Raw genomic sequence first — 21,346 nt, 5'->3', positions numbered from 1 at the left:
ATTTTTGAGAGGTCTTAAAGACCTTTTCTGGAAAAGCTTCCTTCATGCGAGTTGTGTAACACCCCGATTTCGGTGGCGTCACTTTAGTAACAAAAAAGAAATTAATGCGGAAAAACGTGAATATTTTTTTTTCGTCGATAATATAGACAAGACTGAAATGAATAAAACGCGAATGCGAAAGATAACCGAACTAATATATAATATAAATACAGCCCCCGCTGTAGTACCAAACCTCGTCACGAGTAACCTCCAGTGACGGAAAGTAGTAGAAAGTAGCGCCCGTAGGCAAAAGGTACAATCAAAAAGAAAGGTCAAGTGTCTGCAACACTGTCCCTCAAAATAAGAATAAGTCAGCCCAAACAGCCTAAAACAAGACCCCCTAGTCCAACCAACTCTCTGTGATTTCCGTAGAGAAATCACACAAAGAGCTATCGGCGGGAAACTACCCTGTCCCCAAAGAAAACAATGACGGCCATAGCTAAGACTCTACTCCTACACTAATCCCATCTCGAGGAGCTCACCCCAGCACTAAAACCTACATGCTAGCATGATCGTCGTCCGAATTCGAAATCCAGAACGACCTAGTCTATGTACACCATCCGTCCTCCTCTCGCGACCGCGATGCGCTCCTGTTCCGGCATCCCAAACCTAGTTCCCCCCGAAGGGTGAACCGTCGTGAACCAGCCCGCCAAAGACATCTGACAAAGGGCGTAGTCTGCCAAAGCACACACAGAAGACGCGAGGGTCAACTCCAAAGAATTATGTAAGTAATATCACCAATAGATACAAATAAGAGAATAGCCACTTAGGCTTATAGTTAAAGATAACATCCTAGGGTTGCATATTCCACAATGAATATAAACGATAGTAATGACAGATAGCATGCATCAAGTAGGATTAACAAATATCAAACACACTCAGCAACTAAGTCAGTATGCATGTTGCATGAAATGCAGATGGCAGTTAACCTAGTTAACCAATATGCATTCCGGAAACGGATGGACATCAACGGATCAATCCTAGCACCAGCAACGGTGGGACCATTTCTGCCCGCGTGCCTCTTACACCACACAAAGGTAGCCAGATCAGCAGTAAACCCGAAGGTCTGCCATTTCGGTCTGCTACTAAGTGTCACCTAGCAGCGCTCTTACGCGGAAATTCGGGTCTTATGACCATTTTGGAATCCACCGAGGTCCGGTATCACGCCGTGTATTAACCTCCTATGTGTGCATGAATGTAATGTGATTAGCCAAACAACGTCTCCGACCTCACTCGACACGTCGCCACGTGTTCTAGCTAACTTAATGTCTCTATAAAGAATACCCTAAGGTAAAAGTCGATTCTGCGACAAAATACAATAATCATAAAATGAGTGCAAACACTCACGATAACTCTTCGAGTCATCAATGCTCTCACGAAGTCTCACGCTTCAGAGGAGTCTTACACATTCACAAAGTCTCACGCTTCAGTGAAGTTTTATGCTTTCACGGGGTCTCACGCCCCAGTGAATTTACACACTTGCACGAAGTCTCACGCTTCAGTGAAGTTTCATGTTGTTCACGAGGTCTCACGCCTCAGTGAAGATCCATGCTTTTCACAAGGTCTCACGCCTCAGTGAAGTATCACGCATTCACAAGGTCTCACGCCTCAGTGAAGCTTCTTGGCACATCCCTTGGATGGCTAAACAAACTGCTCAAAGAGCGAAGGAGTATCAACATACTCAGAAACTTCTTAACATTCTCAACACTTGGATCCGACGACACTTCTCGTTTTTCAAAACTAAGATTCGCATCCTAAGCTTCCTTTCGAGTTTATTATCATTATTTGAAGATTTAGAGGTTGTTTAATGTCTTATGAGTTTTCTTTACAAAATAATATCCTTTTAGTCTTATCGCAAATCTTATGAGTTTTCAACGTCCAAATATCCCAATTGATTCCCCGAGAATGTCTCGATCCATATAACCATAACAAGGCCCGAATCTCACTCGTCCTATCAAACTTTCCCCAAAATCTCAAAATAAAATCGGCATGACCTGCCCGCTATTCTCACTACTCAGAATCACAGATATGAGTGAAAGACATAGTTAAATCAAATGGCATCCAACATACATGTCATATATCAACACATTCTAGAATAATCACGTAGTACTTAGCATATAAAGCATGCATCACACATCCTAGATTACCCACATAGCACATAGCATGTAAGTCAATCTCAAAAACAGTCACTAGATGAATCATCTACATTGTCAGCCGAAGCCTCAGAAAACATTTTTCCAATCAACCACAAACAAGTGCATAAACAGTAAATCAATGTCGAAAGCATCGACCCTAAGCATTAACTAAAGATTCAGTGAGTAGCCCTCACCTGAAGATTCTCCAAGGTGATCTTCTAACTCCTCTTCACAAGCAAAGCCTTGTTCCTCGGGAATCTCTTCAAATGAACCTTTAAAGTAAAACCACAGAATTCTATCAAAATCTATCGGAAACTAAGCTATCAATACTCACTAAGGTTACACGAAGTAGTACATACTCCGAGGCACGATAATCTAGCGCGAAAGGACAAGTTTTCGAAAAAGGAATTTTCCTCCCTCCCCCTTAGGGTGCTCGGCCACTATTGGTAATTGTGGGGTTCGATTTTTCTTCGATCAAACTTGGTTCCTAGGTTATTATTAGTCGTAACTAAGGGTATTCTAAACTCGGAAAAATTATCGGATCAAAAACTGTCGTAGGGGTAATTTGGTCAATATTTTTAGCTCAGAAATTCAAAACTGAAATTTAAAAAAGCAAATTGGATGGGGACGTCACCAACGACGTTTATGACAACTAATCCTACTAGCACTAAGCTAAGGCGATAGTTTTCAGCCCAAAGGACGAAGCTTTGCCCCAAAATGGGTATTTTAAGCAGAATTGAAACTCGACGGTAGTTTTTCGAGAATCGGCGCAGTATTATTAGATAAACATACTCAGGAGAACGTAGGGAAGATGTTTAGAATAAAAAATGAAGTATTCAGGATAGTTTTGCAAAAACCTCAAAACTATGAGCACAGAAAGACATAGAGAAAAGCTATGGAAAAGACGATCAGAGGTAAGGATTAGCGACTATACCTCGGTACCTTGAAGTAGCAACTGTTGGATCAACGATCAAGCAAGAAATGAACAAAAGCTTTTCTTCCTCCTCTCTTGGTGAAGCTCGCGGATTTGGAGAGAAAATGGTGAAGTTTTTGCCATTTTTTCTCCTTTTCTTGCTATATATAGAGGATGGAAAAACGCGGTAAAATGAAAGTTTCGCGAATCTGATTATTCCGGCTTCATTCTCCGTGAATTCTAAGATATGTTTTGGCGAAAGAATTCCAAAACTAAAATGAGGTCTCCTTGTATTTTTGGTGACTAATGCAAAGTCGGTGTAAAACTATTTTACCCGATAAGTTGCTTTTTGCATCGGATGTCGGAATAGAAAACTTCCTTCTGAAGAAAGATTGAAATCATCAAGAGAAATGGGTGTTTGCGTGTAGAATCTTCATTTGAAGCTCTGAATAGAAAGAGTCTTCATTGTCGGTTGATTCTAGGGTTTTTGAACTATCAGGGTTTTGGTTTCGGCAAACTTCCGATGATTGGAATCGAACGTTCGTAGATCCTAGAGTTTCGCCTCGAAACGCTTGTTATATATGGAATAAGAGAAGTTCTAACGTTTCTCTGAAGATTTTTGGAATTAGCTTCCATCGTGCCTTTAAGTGAAAACTAGCTATTTACTAGGGTTTCTGACCTAGGTTTAAGCGTAAAACGATCGTGCTATAACTTTTGTCGATCATGATGCAATCCTTAGACTTTTCCTGAACTTTCTCCTTCATAAATTTATTTCATTTAGTAAACTCTTGTTCAGGTTTCCCTTCACAATACATCAACCCTAATCGTGAATAAGAAGTTTATTCACTTAGCATAAGCTTAAAAACTTGGGTCTTACAAGTTGTAGCCCTTTAAGTTAAGAAAATTCTCCAAGTGGTTTCAGGTCATTCCGATCTCGGTAGCTCGAGATATCCTCGCTTTAGTGACTGTGGTTAGGGCTGTACACTGCCAACGGATTAATTGATATTTTTTTCCTTTTATTTCCGAGTTTGCTCTTATTTTTAATAAAAAGGGATTAAGTTTTCATTAGGTTCAGACCTGATTGTGTGTGTAATTAGTGGGTCTAGGGTTTGCTTTGGGTTGGGCTGCAAGTTGATTGGGGTGAAGGGGGGGAGGAAACCCTTATTTCCTTCTCATGCAGAAATAGAAGTGCACCCATACACCACTCACGTAAGAAAAAAACAGAAGAGAGAAAGAGAGGAAGAAGAGGGAGCCGTCGCCGCTGCACCCTTGCTTGCCGCCGCCGACCACCGTGCGAGAGAGGGAGAGATCGATTAGGGGAGGTGAAGAGGGACCTTGAACAGCAGCCTTTGCTCACCTTTCATCTCCAAAAACCTCTGTTTTTCATCAACTTTGACAAAGGTAAGGGCTGGTCTAGGTTGGGTAGTTTGCTTAGGATATTTGCCAAGTTTTGCCATGAGAAAAACCATGATCTTGATCTCTTTTGCATAAGTTTTATGATCATGGTGCTTGCTAGACTTTTGCTTGAAAATACCATGCTTTCTAATCTATATTTGTTTCAATTGCCATGGATCTATCATCTTATGTGGAATTCATATGATAACTTGCTAAATTTGAATTGTTTTCCACTTATTGCAACATGGTTAGTGATGTTTGTTGATGATGGTTCAAATCTGGAAATTTTGGGTGTTTGGATTGATGGTTGGGGCTGTACTAAGGCTTATGTGAATGAAGGGAAAGAAAAGAAAAAGTTTTGTATAACCCTAGAGCCATTTCGATGGTTCGGCCGAACCTAGATTTGAGGTTTCGGGCCATTCTTTTCTTTCGTTTTCTTGCACAAGTTGTTAGACGCCTCGATTGATTTATTTTCCATGATTATGTGTTTGAAAGACATGCAAATTATGACTATGGGTATGCATATGCGTTGTATTATGCTTATTAGAGAATTCGTTACAAAGGGTCGCTCACCTAGCTGTAATTCCCGATGTGACTGTGATTGATCTATCGTTATATTTATTCGATGCGTGTGTAAGACTCTAGGATAATGTTAGAGCCTTAACCAAGAGAATGAGATTAATCGCTTGCAAGTAAACGAGAAATAATGGAACATAGGTCTAGGTGAGACTATGTACCATGAGAACGATGGTGCCGTTAGAGACAAACGGTAGCTTTCACGCGAGGGAGATTTTGTGGATCATTACGGCTCCACGTGATTTGGTTGACTGCGGTCACCGTGAGACTTGTGTTTGTGGATCATTGCGAATCCACGTGATTTATACATCTGCGGATGTATGTGATTGGCCAAAGGTGTTTTGGTGGGTTGTGTGATGTGAGGATGTGTTAGTTTAACTGACTAACTGTTATAAAAATTAATTCCATAAGCGAATGATTAATGTGTATTATGATATGTTTGTGATTATGTTGTTTTTGCGACCTGACCCTTGCACTACTTGTTTATTTGTTAATTGTGGGGGGGGGGGTAGATGGTCGTGAAGATAACGGCGACGACCCATTCTTGGGAGCTGATACTCCGTGACGAGCCACTACCGGATGATCACTACACTCCTGATGAAGAGGAAGAAGATAAAGAGGAAGAGGCCAAGGAATAAGTTTGGGTTGAGAGACATCCATTTTCTCTTTTGGTTGAGAGTACCGAGTTCGGGAAGCATTGAACAATTATTTTGCTTTCATTTGGATAAATAAAGTTGATGTAATTTACTTTGGTTTTAGATGTATATTTCATACTTATTTTATTTAATTCAAAAGTTTTGGTATGATGTTTACTTCCGCGAGATTTGTAAAGGTTAATCTTTCAAGAGGTTCGCAATTAATGAACCTTTGTCATTAATCAAAGATTACTAATTGAATCGACGAAAGTTCTTTTCGAAAATTGGATTATTGGTTACTGTGTGACACTCGAGAAATCGGGGCGTTACACACCCCTTTTGTTTCCTCCCAAACAGACTCTGAACCAGCCATATGATAGCCATATAGGACAGTATACAATCGCCCAAATGAAATTAGCACTCGATTTAGTGACAATCCTACATAGCACACACAAACAAAATGTAAGGCCCAAGTTTTAACGCTTTGGATAAGTGAATAAAATAAAAGAGTTTATTTGATTAAGATAAATTTGTGAAGGAAAAAGGTTCAGGAAAAGTCCAAGAATTATCGAAAAACCGATAAGAGTTATAGCACGACTAACATACGCTTAATCCTAGGTCAAAGGTATTAGTGAATAGTTAATTTACGCTTTAGGACACGATGGAAACTAATTCCAAAAATCCTCAGAGAAATGTTAGAACTTCTCTTTTCCGTCCTTAAACAATTATTTCGATGCGAAATCCTGGAAAGTACGAACGTCAAATTCCAATTCTCGGAAGTTTGCCGAAACGGAATCCCTGATAGTTCGAGAAACCTAAGATCGACAGACGATGAAGACTTTTTCTATTCGGAGCTGCAAATGAAGATTCCACCCGCGTTCTCCTATTTCTTTCGTTAATCCCAATCTTTCTTCAGAAGGAAGTTTTCTCATCCGACGATCACTGCAAAAAGTAGTTTTTCAGGATAAACCGACTTACACCGACTTATGCCGATTTTGGATCTTTTGGTTTAATTCCAAGAATCCTGTTTTGAGTTATGGAATTCTGTCGCCAGAACCTATCTTAGAATGCGCAGAGGAACACGCAGGAAAAATCGGAATCGCAAAAAAATCATTTTTCCGCTTTTTCCAAAACCTATAAATAGCTTGAAAATTAGATTTTTTGCAAAAAAAATACCCATTTCCCCTCCCCAAACCCGCGAGCATCAAGAGAGAGAGAGAGATCCGGATCTTCGTCGTTTCTTGCCCGTTTGCTTCACCGATCGTCGCTAATCGAAGACCTCGAGGTAGGTAAACTATACTCTCCTTCGAATCGTCGTTTCTGTCCACTTCTCCTACGTCTTTCTGAGTTCAAAATTTTGAGGTTTTTGAAAAACTGTCCAAATAAGCTGATTTCAGCGTCTAAACTTCTTCCCTGCATGCTCCTGAGCGTGTTCTGCGGATTAGATTTTGTCAAATGTCGACGAAATGCCGCCGGGATCAATTTCTACCTTAAATACCCATTTTTCGGTAAAGTCGCAACCTTTAAGCTCTAATCTATCGACTTGGCTTAGTGCTAGTAGGATTTGTCGTCATAAACGTCGTTGTGGACGTCTCCATCCAATCTGTTTTTCAAAAATCCAATTTTGAAATTTTGAGCTAAAAATAATGACAAAACTACCCCTATATCAGTTTTCGATCCGAAAATTTTTCCGAGCTTAGAACCGTCTTAGTTACGGCTTATGTTAACCTAGGAACCAAGTTTGATCGAAGAAAAATCGACCCTCCCAATTAAGGAAAGTGGCCGAGAGCTATACCAAGGGGGGAGGAAATCCGACTTTTTCGAAAACTTGTCTTAACGCGTTAGATTGTCGTACCACAGAGTTTGTAATGTACCGTGTAACCCTAGGACTTATTGCTTGCTGAGTTCCTGACTCAATGTGTTGATTTCTGTGATTTTGGCTTAAGGTTCTTTTGAGGAGTTTCCTGGAGATCAAGGCGAGGAACGTGAAGGAGGTTGTGAGGAAAACGCTGGAGGAGTTACAGGTGAGGGCTACTCTCTGAATTACTAGATAATGCTTTAGGTGTCGATGAAATTCGACTTGATTTATGTGTTATGCACCTAATTGCTAAATGTCTGAAATGATTTCTGAGGCTTCGGCCGAACATGTTGAGTACTTGATGCCATGATATTGTGTGCTAAATGATTCACATGCTATGTGCTACATGGTTAACTTAGGATGTGTTGGAATATGCTGTTTATGCCTATTGGTTGAGCTGTTTCATTGATGCTATTCCACTCGTGCCTATGTTTCTGGAAAGTGAGGATTACGGGCAAGTCATGCCGAATTTTTATGAGATTTTGAGAGAGTTTGAAAGGACGAACGAAGTTCGGACCTTGTTATTTTTTTATGGATCGAGACCTTCTCAGAAATTAATTGGGATTATGGGATCCCTGAAACTCATAGGAAGTATCATAAGACTAAACGAAATCTATTTTCTCAAAGAAAATTCATAAGACATTAACCAATCTCTAAACCCCTTGAACAATGATAACAACTTTAGATAAGAGCTTAGAGCCTGAATATTAGTCTTGAAGATATGAGAAGTGTCGTCGAGTCCAAGTTTTGAGGAACTTACAAGTTTTCGAGTATGTTGATACTCCTTCGCTCGATGAGCAGTTTATTGTTTGGCTATCTAAAGTTTAGCCGGGAACTTTAAGTTCCAAGTACTTCGGTACCTTTTCGCTCGATGAGCAGTTTATTGATTGGCCATCTAAAGTTTAGCCGGGAACCATGAGTTCCAAAGTATCTTCTTCTTCTTTTGATTAATTCATTTTGTCGCAGAATCGACATTTGCCTTAGGGTATTCTTTTTAGAGACTTTAAGTTATTTAGAACACGTGGCGACGTGTCGGGTGAGGTCGGAGACGTTGTTTGGCTAATCACTTGCATTCATGCACTCATTTTGAGGTTAATACACGGCGTGATACCGGACCTCGGTGGATTCCAAAATGGTCATAAGACCCGGATTTCCATATTTAGGACACTACGGTGGTCCTCAGTAGCAGACGGAATGGCAGACCTACGGGTTCACTGCTGATCTGACTACTTTTGTGTGGTGTAAGAGACGCCCGAGCGAAATGGTCCCACTATGGCCGGTGTTAGGGCTGACTCGTTGGTGTCCATCCTTCTTCCGGAATGCATTTTGTTAACCAGCATTGCATTTCATGCAACATACATGCTGACTTGTTTGCTGAGTGTGATTGGTACTTGTTTACCCTAATTGAGGCATGCTAATTGTTATTATGATCTTTTATATTTTTTTGCGATACATGCAACCCTAGGATGTTATCCCTAAACTCTAAGCCTGAGAGGCTAATAATTATTATCCCATATATATATATATATATATCTGGCTTTAATATTTATATAATTCTTTGGAGTTGACCCTCGCGTCTTCTGTGTGTGTTTGGGCGGACTACGCCTTTGTCAGATGTCCATGGCGGACCGGTTCACGATGGTTCACCCTTCAGGGGAAACTAGGTTGAAGAAGCTTGATCAGGAGGACTACGGTTCAGGGGTGGTCGACCCCGCTGGCCACCGAGCGACTTACTCGAGATGGGATTAGTGTAGGAGTAGAGTCTTAGCTCTGACCGTCATTGTTTCTTTGGGGACAGGGTAGTTTCCCGCCTATAGCTTTTTGTGTGGTTCCTCTACGGGGTTCACAGAGAGTTGGTTGGGCTAAGAGGTCTTGTTTTAGGCCATCTGGGCTAACTCATTCTCATTTTGAGGGATAGTGTTGCGGACACTTGACTTTTCTTTTGGTTTGTACTTTTGCCTTCGGGCGTTACTTTCTTCCGTCACCCGTCGCTTGAGGTTACTCGCGATGTGGCTGGTACTAGTGTGGGCATGTATATATTTATGTAGAAGTATATTAGTTTTCTTTTACCTTTTGGCGGGAAGTTTATTTTCTTTCAGTCTTTCATTTTATTAAAAAAAAAATAATTCACGTTTTTCCGCTTAAGTTATTTCTTTGGTTACTAAAGTGACGCCACCGAAATCGGGGTGTTACATTGTGGTATCAGAGCTTGTCGAGTCTTTCGGGAGTCTTTGGGGAATAGGTCTTCTGTGCTAGGTTGTGTGACTCTGCAAAGAGTAAAAATTGATTGTCTGCCAAGCGATTTGTCGCTTAGAATTGATTGAAGTTATTGCTTAATCATATTGTATAGTATGTTAGATGCTATCCGATGATGAGTACTAACTGTTTGTTGACTAAGCATAGGATGGTGAGCCCTGACCGTATGGCGAAGGCAATAGCTACCATGATTGAGGCAATGATGAATCAGGCTACTGAGGATGCTTACAGACGAGCTGAGGAGGCGGCACGTGAGCAACCTCAACCGCTAATCGAGGCGTCCAAGTACCAGCAAAGTAGGTTGGACCGAGCTGGAACTGGAGGACCAGTGAGGTCAGGTTCTCAGGAGTACCGTCAGTTGGGGCCGTATCAGCATCCGAAGGGGAGGGGTTTTACCCCAAGATCTTTTAAGTCTTCGACTACTGCCACTCCAAGGGCAGGAAGCCAATCAGCACATCCTGAGGTGACATGTTTCAGGTGTGGAAAGAACGGGCACTATGCTAATGCATGTCTGGGCCAAGGGCCTCGATGTTTCAATTGCAACCAGATAGGGCATCTGGCCGTGAACTGTAAGATGTTTTAGGCGAGACCGTCTGACAACAAGATGAAGGGCAAGTTTCCTGCCATAGCTAGAAGGGCAGAGAAACAAGTGTCATGTTACAGATGTGGGGAAATTGGGCATTTTGCTAGCAGGTGCTCAGCGACTGGACCAAGGTGTTTTAATTGCCACCGAGTGGGACACCTAGCCGTGGTTTGCAAGATGTAACACCCCGATTTCGGTGGCGTCACTTTAGTAACCAAAAGTAAACTTAATGCGGAAATACGTGAATATTTTTTTTCGATATAATAACTAAGACAAGACTGAATTAAATAAAACTCAAATGCGAAAAGCAATAAAACTATTATCCAATATATATTTACAACCCCCGCTGTAAGTACCCAACCTCGTCACGAGTGACCTCCAGTGACGGAATGTAGTAGAAAAGAACGCCCGTAGGCAAAAGGTATAATCCAAAAGAAAGGTTAGGTGTCTGCAACACTGTCCCTCAAAATAAGAATAAGTCAGCCCAGATGGCCTAAAACAAGACCTCTTAAGTCCAACCAACTCTCTGTGATTCCCGTAAAGGAACCACACAAAAAGCTATAGGTGGGAAACTACCCTGTCCCCAAAGAAAACAAATGATGTTCAGAGCTAAGACTCTACTCCTACACTAATCCATCTCGAGGAGCTCACACCAGCACTAAAACCTACATGCTAGCATGATCGTCGTCCGAATTCGAAATCCAGAACGACCTAGTCTATGTACACCATCCGTCCTCCGCTCGCTATCGCGATGCGCTCCTGTTCCAGCATCCCAACTCTAGTGTCCCCCGAAGGGTGAACCGTCGTGAACCAGTCCTCCAAAGACATCTGACAAAGGGCGTTTGTCCGCCAAAGCACACACAGAAGACGCGAGGGTCAACTCCAAAGAATTACATAAATAATAGCACCAATAGTTATAGATAAGAGAATAGCCACTTAGGCTTATAGCTAGGGATAACATCCTAGGGTTGCATATTCCATAATGAACTCAACAGCAATAATAACAATTAACATGTTCCAAATAGGATTAACAAATAACAATCACACTCGACAACTAAATCAGTATGCATGAATGCAGGATGATTAGTCAAACAACGTCTCCGACTCTCACTCGACACGTCGCCACGTGTTCTAGGTAAATTAAAGTCTCTAAAAGCTTACCCTAAGGTAAAGTCGATTCTGCGACAAAAGACACTTCTTCACATCAACATAGTAACTCATGATGATCTCCGGATCATCCGACTCATCTCAATCCGATGGTCACAACTGCTCAACAAGCAAAGAGTATCACATACTCGGAAACTACCGGTTTCCCGGACTTATCCCCAGGATAGCCCAACAATTAGGCATGTCAAGTCGATCCAACCCCTTGGGTTGAACTTACGGACTCGCACACGCAACTCCCACAATTAGGCATGTCGAGTCGATCCAACCCCTTGGGTTGAACATACGGACTCGCACACGCAACAAATGACAACGCCAAGTCGGTTCACTCAAAAGAGTCGAACATACGGACATTGCGCGTGTCCAATGACTATCGCCGAATCGATCCAATCCATCGGATTGAACATACGGATCCGCGCGTGTCGAAAGGTTATCGCTGAATCGATCCAATCCCTCGGATTGAACATACGGATTCACGCGAGGTAAAATGGCAATCGCTGAATCGATCCAATCCCTCTGATTGAACATACGGACTCACGCGTGCCTGAGTGACTACCGTCGAATCGATCCAATCCATCGGATTGAATATACGGATTCGCGCGTGTCGAAAAGTTGTCGCTGAATCGATCCAATCCCTCGGATTGAACATACGGATTCACGCGAGGTAAAATGGCAATCGCTGAATCGATCCAATCCCTCTGATTGAACATACGGACTCACGCGTGCCTGAGTGACTACCGCCGAATCGATCCAATCCATCGGATTGAATATACGGATTCGCGCGTGTCAACAATTATTGCCGAATCGGCCCAACCCGTCGGGTTTGGACATACGGATTCGCGCCGCAAAGTCGAAGATACACCCAACAACATAGCTGCACCAACAGCACAACCACAATAGCTGCTCCAACAGCACAACAACAAGCGCTGCTCCAACAGCACCACAACATCTACATACTCGAAGCCCCTCATCTTTCTCAATACTGGGATCCGACGACACTTCTCGTTTTCCAAAACTATGATTTGCATCCAAAGCTTCCTTCCGAGATTATTACCATTACTTAAAGATTTAGAGGTTGTTTAATGTCTTATGAGTTTTCTTTACAAAATAATTATCCTTTTAGTCTTATCGCGAATCCTATAAGTTCTCGGGATCTCCTAATCCCCAAATGACTCCAGAGAATGTCTCGATCCATAAACATCATAACAAGTCCCGAATCTCATTCGTCCTTTCAAGCTTCCTCAAAACTCTCAAAATAAAATCGGCATGACCTGCCCGCTTTTCTCACCGTTCAGAAACTCAGATTCCAGTACAGAGCATATTCAATTCATCACAATCAACAACATGTCATATATCGATAAATCGCATCATAAACACTTAGCACTTTGCATATAAAGCATGCACCACACATCCTAGATTACCCACATAACACATAGCATGTAAGTCAATCTCAAAAACATTCAGTAGATGAATCATCTACATTGTCAGCCGAAGCCTCAGAAAACATTTTCCAATCACACACAATTCCAGTGCATAAACAGTAAACAATGTGATACTCCCCAAGTTGATGCAAGGGCTGCAATGGATCGTCTAGGATTGATCTTGGATGATGAGAACTCTGAAATGTGAGAAAGAAGAAGAAGAATTTCGTGATGGAAGGGAAATGGACAGAAAAGAGGGGAAGTTTTAGTGAAATGGAAGATGAAGACTTCACACAAAGGTGGTGACAAACCCTTGATAAGCCTAATTCTTGAATCACTCAAGAACTATGAGAATCACTCTCACAAATCTGAATCACTCAGAAAAGAAGATACTAATTCATTCATAATCTGTCTATTACATTGAAGGAGTGGTCCTTATAAAGAAGAAGGAAATTCAGCCTAGTTACAAAAAAATGATGAGGTGTAATTTCTCTAGAAGAATCCTAGGCTAGGAGTTACAAATTAAAAGAGGAAGATAGTGATATGCTTCAGCCCTGAACGTGTTTTTAGTGGCTGATTGCTTCATGTAACTCCCTTTCTTGATTGTTATTCTGACCAGGGAATATAGCATTCAATGCTCTTTATGAACTTAATTTCCCTTTCTTTGTAACTCCATTCTTGGCTTTGAAAGCTCTTCAATCCTTTGACTTTGCTGATGTAACTCCTCCATTCAGAACTTATTGAAATTCAAACACATTCAAAGAGTTTTAAGAAAGGAATGGATCCCTCCCTTTAAGCCCTTCATGCGCCACATGCAAACACACACCACTTGAAGTGGATTAAACACACTAAAATAAAATTCAGCAACATAATGCATTTGGATCCAACTTATTCAATTGGTCCTTTGCATTTTTATTGAAATAAAATAAAACAGAACATCACATGGCAGCCCCTATGCGTGGGCTGGCTCTTCTTCTTGGGCCTGAATGATCATCATGATTTTTGGTTCCATCTCTTCTACCACTTTGTCTTCAAGAATGGTTGCCACTACTTGCTGAAGAGTCTCTTTGGCCTTTTTAGCTCTAGCCCTTGTCATTGGTCCTCCAAGTCCTTTTAGGGCTCCATGACCCTTGTCCTTGTCCTTGTCCTCATCATTCCCTCCCTCTTGAAAAGGATTTGACCTCAAATCAAATTCTCCGCCATCTGCATCAAAGAGAGATAAATCAGAGACATTAAAGGTTGAGCTGATGTTATACTCACCTGGAAGCTCTATTTTGTAGGCATTGTTATTGATTCTCTCAAGCACTTGAAAAGGTCCATCCCCTCTAGGTTGGAGTTTGGATTTCCTTTGTTCTGGAAACCTTTCCTTCCTCATGTGCACCCAAACCCAATCTCCGGGTTGGAACACCACCTCCTTTCTTCCCTTGTTAGCTTGCCTAGCATAACTCTCATTCTTTCTCTCAATTTGAGCCTTCACACGCTCATGCATCTTCTTGACATATTCAGCTTTGCCCTGTCCTTCCTTGTGCTTGAAAACAGAAATGTTAGGCATAGGCAACAAATCAAGAGGAGTCAAAGGGTTAAATCCATACACTACTTCAAATGGAGAGCAATTGGTAGTGCTATGGACAGCCCTATTGTAAGCAAATTCAACATGAGGCAAACACGCCTCCCAAGCCTTTAAATTGGCCTTAAGGACAGTCCTAAGCAAGGTGCCTAGGGTCCTATTAACCACCTCAGTTTGCCCATCAGTTTGTGGGTGGCAAGTGGTAGAGAACAAAAGTTTGGTGCCTAACTTCCCCCATAAAGTCCTCCAGAAGTGACTTAGGAACTTGGTGTCCCTATCACTAACTATGCTTCTAGGCATCCCATGAAGTCTTACAACTTCTTTAAAGAACAAATCAGCAACGTGACAAGCATCATCAGCTTTCCTGCAAGGAATAAAGTGAGCCATTTTTGAAAACCTATCAACAACCACAAAAATGGAATCCTTACCATTCTTTGTTCTAGGGAGGCCTAAAACAAAGTCCATAGACAAGTCAACCCAAGGGTATTCAGGGATTGGCAAAGAAGTATACAAACCATGTGGCATCACCTTAGACTTAGCCTTCTTGCAAACAATGCAATGTTCACAAAACTTGATCACATCATGTTTCATTTTGGGCCAATAGAAATGTTCCTGTAAAGTTTCTAGAGTCTTTTGGACTCCAAAATGACCCATTAGTCCCCCAGCATGGGATTCTTTAACAAGCAGTTCTCTAATGGAACTTTTAGGCACACACAACCTGTTTTCCTTAAATAAAAATCCATTGTGCCTATAAAATCCATTTTGAGAAACTTTCTCACAAGCCACAAAAATTTCAGCAAAGTTATCATCTTTTTCATACATTTCTTTCACATGTTCAAGTCCTAGCAATTTAGTCTCTAACATGGAAAGCAACACGTGTCTCCTGGATAAAGCATCAGCCACAATGTTACTTTTCCCCTTTTTGTGTTTTATGACATAGGGAAATTGTTCCAAAAATTCAACCCATTTGGCATGCCTTTTGTTCAACTTACCTTGCCCCTTCAAGTATTTCAGCGACTCATGATCACTATGAATCACGAATTCCTTGGGCAAAAGATAATGCTGCCAGGTCTTCAAAGCTCTCACCAAAGCATACAATTCCTTATCATAAGTAGAATAGTTAAGGGCAGCTCCGCTTAACTTTTCACTAAAATAAGCAATTGGGTGGCCTTCTTGAAGCAACACAGCTCCAATACCTACATTTGAAGCATCACATTCAAGTTCAAAAGATTTAGCAAAGTTAGGTAAAGCAAGTATAGGTGCATGGGTAAGCTTATGCTTTAGGGCAGCAAAGGCCTCTTCTTGATTCTTTCCCCAATGAAAACCCACATTCTTTTTCACCACTTCATTTAGGGGTGCTGCCAAGGTACTAAAGTCCTTTACAAACCTCCTGTAGAAACTGGCCAAGCCATGAAAACTTCTTACATCACCCACGGATTTAGGAGTGGGCCACTCTTGAATGGCTTTGATCTTTTCCTCATCAACCTGCACTCCTTTCGAACTCACAACAAAACCAAGAAACACAACATGGTCAGTGCAAAAAGTGCATTTCTCAAGATTGGCAAACAATTGTTCCTTTCTAAGCATACTCAAGACGGATCTTAAGTGCTCAACATGCAGCTCAAGAGTAGTGCTATAGACCAAAATATCATCAAAGTACACAACCACAAATTTCCCAATGAATTCCCTCAAAACATGGTTCATTAGTCTCATAAAAGTACTAGGTGCATTAGTTAAACCAAAAGGCATAACCAACCATTCATACAAACCATATTTAGTTTTGAAAGCAGTTTTCCATTCATCCCCTTCTTTAATCCTTATCTGATTGTAACCACTTTTCAAATCAATTTTAGAAAAATAACATGCTCCATGCAATTCATCAAGCAAATCATCAAGTCTAGGAATAGGGTGCCTATACTTAATGGTGATGTTATTCAAGGCTCTACAATCAGAGCACATTCTCCAAGTCCCATCTTTCTTTGGTACCAAAATCACCGGTACAGCACAAGGACTCATGCTATTTCTTACCCACCCTTTGTTCAAGAGTTCTTCCACTTGTCTTTGAATTTCAGTGGTTTCTTGTGGGTTGCTTCTATATGCTGGCCTATTAGGCAAAGAAGCTCCCGGAATGAGATCAATTTGATGCTCAATTCCTCTCAGTGGTGGTAGACCACTTGGAACACTTGTTGGAAACACATCCTCATAATCCTGCAAAAGAGATTTAACACTAGAAGGCAGCTCAAAATTTTCAAAAGTGTTAGTGTTCAAAATCTGATTTTTGCAAAACATCAAGTATAGGATCTGTTTTGAAGCTATCATCCTTTTCACCTCTCTCTTTTTGATCAAACAAATTTCTTTTCTCTCAAGTATTTCACTCTTTTCTTTTTGCTCTCTCTCAAGTGTTTCACTCTTTTCTTTTTGCTTTCTCTCAAGTGTCTCACTCTTTTCTTTTCTCTCTTGTTCAATCTTTTCTCTCATTTTCTTTTGATCCTCACGCACCTCCCTAGGGCTCAAAGGTTTGAGCGTAATTTTCTGGCCATGATGTTGGAATGAGATCTTGTTGGTGCTTCCATTATGATCAGAGTTGGTGTCATATTGCCATGGTCTTCCCAGCAGTATGTGACTAGCCTCCATGGGAACAACATCACAAAGAACCTTATCCCTGTATTTGCCAATGGAAAAGTCAACTTCAACTTGCTTACTTACTTGTATTTCTCCATAGTGGCTGAGCCATTGAAGTTTGTATGGCCAAGGATGTGGTTTTGTGACCAGGTTCAGCTTCTCCACCATTCTTTCACTAGCCACATTAGTACAGCTCCCGCCATCAACAATCATCAAGCAAATCTGCCCATTGACAGAACATCTTGTGTGAAAGATATTCTCTCTTTGGCTTTCTTTCTTTGGCTTTTGTTGGCTACCAAGCATTCTTCGGATCATCAACAGTTCACCATTCATGGCTGCCTCCTCTTCTTCTTCACTTTGTTCTCCTTCGGACTCACTGGTGTAGTCTCCATCATCCTTAAGAATCATGGTCTTTTTGGAGGCACATTCATAAGCATAATGTCCCATACCTTGGCATTTGAAGCACTTGACCTCTTTGCTCTTTTTGGATGGTTGTTCAAGAGGTTTTGAAGAAGCTGAAGCTTGTGGTTTGGTGGCTGGTTTGCTAAGGGTGCTCGGCCCTTCATTCTTCATTCTGTCTCTCCAAGATGAATTGGAATTGGTAGAACTCTTCCTTGCAAGCCCTTTCCTTTTGAGTTGTTGCTCAACTTTAGTGGCCTTGTGCAGCAATTCTTCCATGTCTACATATTCCTGAAGTTCTACAATATCTCTAACATCATTAGATAGACCATTAATAAATCGAATCATGGTTACCTCTTCATCCTCCTCAAGATTGGCTTGCAACATAAGCACCTCAAGTTCTTTGTAATACTCCTCAACACTCTTGCTGCCTTGGGTAAGTTTTTGAAGTTTAAATTTTACATCCCTAGCATGGCTTGAAGGGACATATCTTTTCCTCATGATTCGTTTCATTTCAGCCCATGTTTCCACCGCTGGCTCCTCATTTCTCAATCTCTCTTTTGCAAACTTATTCCACCAAACAAGAGCATAGTCTGAAAAGTGAGCAGCTGCAAGTTTCACCTTTTGGTCCTCCTCATAGTTGTTGCAAGCAAAGACATGCTCTATTTTGAGTTCCCACTCCAAGTATGCCTCTGGATCACTCTTTCCCTTAAAAGGAGGAATTTGGAATTTGACTCCTTCAATCCGAGCAGGTCTAGGATTTTCATGAATTCGTCGTGGCCTCCCGCCTTCACTGTCACTATTGTTCCGGTTCTCCATTTGATCCAGCCTTTCGTGGATCTCTTCAGTTTGCCTCCTCATTAAGTTTTCCAGATGTTGTGTAAGAGCCCGCATTTCGATGGTCGAGAGTCGCACTGCTGGTTGCTCCTCCTCTTCTCCTGACATCTTTGACAAATGAAAAGATTCAAGTAGAACAAACAAATGTTAGTGTTTACCTCACTTCTCTCGTGTTTCCCTCAAATTGGCTTTTCTATGATGTGCACTCTTGCCTTTTTCCACTCAAAAATTCTCACAATCTCTTGAGTAAATCAAAGTTAAGACACACAAAGAATTATGCCACCAAATTTGTGTAGAGTCACACAGATTAGAATAGACTTTAGAATATGAAACAAAAGAAGACAAGACAAAATCACCACAGAAATGGAAAGGACTCCAAATATTTAGAGACTAAAGAAGAATTCAAGAACAAACAGAAAGAAGAAAATAAATTGGAATGCTAGCAACAAAATTACCTTGAACAATTGAATTTGGCTAATTAAACAAGAACCATTCAGCCATTTTTTTTTTTTTGAATTTTCGTTTTTTTTTTTTTTTGAATTTTCGTTTGTAATTTGTTTTTGATTCTGAACAATTAACAAGGCTTAACTTTTGCAATGGTTCAGCCAAAAGAAACAAAAACTAAAATCAAGGTAACAAGAAATGACAAAGAGTTGCTAACCAGAATTCCAGATAAGAAAAGAAACCAAAATCCTAGAACCGGAGCTCTGATTACCAAATGATACGCCCCAAGTTGATGCAAGGGCTGCAATGGATCGTCTAGGATTGATCTTGGATGATGAGAACTCTGAAATGTGAGAAAGAAGAAGAAGAATTTCGTGATGGAAGGGAAATGGACAGAAAAGAGGGGAAGTTTTAGTGAAATGGAAGATGAAGACTTCACACAAAGGTGGTGACAAACCCTTGATAAGCCTAATTCTTGAATCACTCAAGAACTATGAGAATCACTCTCACAAATCTGAATCACTCAGAAAAGAAGATACTAATTCATTCATAATCTGTCTATTACATTGAAGGAGTGGTCCTTATAAAGAAGAAGGAAATTCAGCCTAGTTACAAAAAAATGATGAGGTGTAATTTCTCTAGAAGAATCCTAGGCTAGGAGTTACAAATTAAAAGAGGAAGATAGTGATATGCTTCAGCCCTGAACGTGTTTTTAGTGGCTGATTGCTTCATGTAACTCCCTTTCTTGATTGTTATTCTGACCAGGGAATATAGCATTCAATGCTCTTTATGAACTTAATTTCCCTTTCTTTGTAACTCCATTCTTGGCTTTGAAAGCTCTTCAATCCTTTGACTTTGCTGATGTAACTCCTCCATTCAGAACTTATTGAAATTCAAACACATTCAAAGAGTTTTAAGAAAGGAATGGATCCCTCCCTTTAAGCCCTTCATGCGCCACATGCAAACACACACCACTTGAAGTGGATTAAACACACTAAAATAAAATTCAGCAACATAATGCATCTGGATCCAACTTATTCAATTGGTCCTTTGCATTTTTATTGAAATAAAATAAAACAGAACATCACATGGCAGCCCCTATGCGTGGGCTGGCTCTTCTTCTTGGGCCTGAATGATCATCATGATTTTTGGTTCCATCTCTTCTACCACTTGTCTTCAAGAATGGTTGCCACTACTTGCTGAAGAGTCTCTTTGGCCTTTTTAGCTCTAGCCCTTGTCATTGGTCCTCCAAGTCCTTTTAGGGCTCCATGACCCTTGTCCTTGTCCTTGTCCTCATCACAATGTCGAAACATCGACCCTAAGCATTAACTAGGGATTCAGTGAGAAGCCCTCACCTGTAGATTCTCCAGGACGATCCCCTAACACTTGTTCACAATCAAAGGCTTGCTCCTCTGGGAATTCCTCAAAATCACCTTTAGAGCAAAACCACAGAAATACTATTAGAATCTATCGAAAACTAAGCTATCGATACTTACTAAGGTTACTCGAAGTAATCTATACTCTAAGGTACGATAATCTAGCGCGAAAGGACAAGTTTTCGGAAAAGGAATTTTCCTCCTTCCCCCTAATAGGGCTCGGCCACTTGGGTTAATTGTGGGGCTCGATTTTTCTTCGATCAAACTTGGTTCCTATGCTTTCATAAGCCGTAACTAAGGGTATTCTGAACTCGGAAAAATTATCGGATCAAAAACTGTCGCAGGGGTATTTTGGTCATGATTTTTAACTTAGGATTTTCAAAACTGAAATCTCAAAAATAAAATTTTGCAGGGACGTCACCAACGACGTTTATGACAACTAATCCTACTAGCACTAAGCTAAGGCGATAGTTTTCAGCCTAAAGGTTGAAGCTTTACACCAAAAACTCCAAAAATGGGTATTTTAGGTTCAAATTGATTCCGGCGGAATTCCGGCGACATAACGGAAAATCTAACCCGGCAGAAGTGATCTTGGGCGCATAAGGAAGAGGTTTACAATCAGAAATGAAAGATTCAGGATAGTTTTTGCAAAAACCCATAAACTATCCACTCAGAAAACTCTACAGAAAAGCTATGGAAAAAACGATCGGAGGTAAGGATTAGCGACTATACCTCGAAGCCCTTGAAGTAGCAACTGATTGATCGACGATCAAGCAAGAAATGAACAAAAGCTCTTCTTTCTTCTTCCTCTTAGCAAATTCGCAGGTTTTGGAGAGAAATGGTGGAAATTTGTGATATTTTCTCATTTCTTGGCTATATATAGAGGTTGGCAAAAACGCGGTAAAATGAAAGTTTCGCGAATCTGATTTTTCCGGCTTCATTCTCCATGAATTCTAAGATAGGTTTTGGCGAAAGAATTCCAAAACTAAAATGAGGTCTCCTTATATTTTAGGTGACTAATGCAAAGTCGGTGTTAAAACTATTTTACCCGATAAGTTACTTTTTGCATCGAATGTCGGAATGGAAAACTTCCTTCTGAAGAAAGATTGAAATCATCAAGAGAAAA

This window comes from Lotus japonicus, chromosome 4, assembly GCF_012489685.1.
Source record: "Lotus japonicus ecotype B-129 chromosome 4, LjGifu_v1.2".
NCBI lineage: Eukaryota > Viridiplantae > Streptophyta > Magnoliopsida > Fabales > Fabaceae > Lotus > Lotus japonicus.
The sequence above is the reverse complement of the archived record's forward strand: the minus strand, read 5'-3'. Positions refer to the sequence as shown.